Raw genomic sequence first — 1,450 nt, 5'->3', positions numbered from 1 at the left:
TGTAAATATATATATATAGATATAAATCAAATTTTAATTAATCTTAGAGTTCAAACCCAAAGACTTACTCACCTAGTTAATAAAAATATTAATATTAAACAATTATTTTAAACTAAGCAATTAATTAAATTAAATAAAGTAAAAACCAGATATCAGAAAAATCTAATAACATATCACCTCTATAATTTTATTTAAGATAATTATGAAACATTAACCTTAACATAAATTTATAACTCTTAATCTTTCGAGAAATTCTATAAATAAATTTAATTTTAAATATTCCCTGATACAAAAGGTACTAAAAAACAATTATACTTAAATTACTATTAAATAAATCCATTCACATTAATAACATCATTAATTAAAAAATTTAATTATATCACATACCAAACAAAAAATAATAAAATATAATTTTAATTAAAATAAAAAATTACTCAATTAAATAAACTAATTCAATTATATAAAAATCCATTTCACTAAAGAAAAATCATCTTATTGTAAATAAAATATTTTTATATATATATATTAAACTAGGATATTATAATAAAAACCATATAATCTAACGACACTTTCCAGTACCATTACTATGTTACGACTTCTCTCATCTTATAGACAAGAATGACGGGCAATTTGTACATATTCTTAATTAAATTCAAACAAAATTATTGTATCATTTTACAATTAAATCCTATTTCATAATTAAAATTAAATCAATTAATCCAATGTATCCAATAATAATAATGTAACTCATCTAATCTTAACTAACCTACACTTTGATTTGAATTACTATAAACTCTAACTATATCCTGAATAAAAATTTATTAATTTACTCTTAAATAAACAACAATACGTAAAATAAAAAAATTAAGTCAATCTTATCGTGGATTATCAATTACTTGACAAGTTCCTCTACCTATAAAAATACCGCCAAATTCCTCAAATTTAATGATTTAAACATTTAATCTCTTAACTTAAACTAATAATTAAAATAATAGGGTATCTAATCCTAGTCATTAATAAAATTTTTTTATAAAAATTTCAAAGCCTAAATTATTCTAAAATAAATATTTCACCAAATATATTATAAAATTTTAATTAAACTTATATAAAACCTTATCATTATAAAATTAATCAATAATTAACTTAAATAAATTAGTCTAACCGCAACTGCTGGCACTAACTTAATTTAGCATAAAAATAAATTACTATTCATACTTTCATATGAATACATTAATTAAAACATTAATCTTAACATATTATTTAAATCTAATCTTTATCTATATTATAATTACAAAACTAATTATTAAACAGAAATTAAATTCATATAATAAATAGTACAACATATAAATTTAATAAATAAACACTTTTATTTTATTTTACATTCAATAAAATAAATAATTCATTAATTTTGTTAATTTTTATTTTAATTAATCTACTAATAGGTTTTTTT

This window comes from Pseudomyrmex gracilis, unplaced genomic scaffold (assembly GCF_002006095.1).
Source record: "Pseudomyrmex gracilis isolate BER0280 unplaced genomic scaffold, ASM200609v1 scaffold_463, whole genome shotgun sequence".
Classification (NCBI taxonomy): domain Eukaryota; kingdom Metazoa; phylum Arthropoda; class Insecta; order Hymenoptera; family Formicidae; genus Pseudomyrmex; species Pseudomyrmex gracilis.
This window is presented reverse-complemented; position numbering follows the sequence as displayed.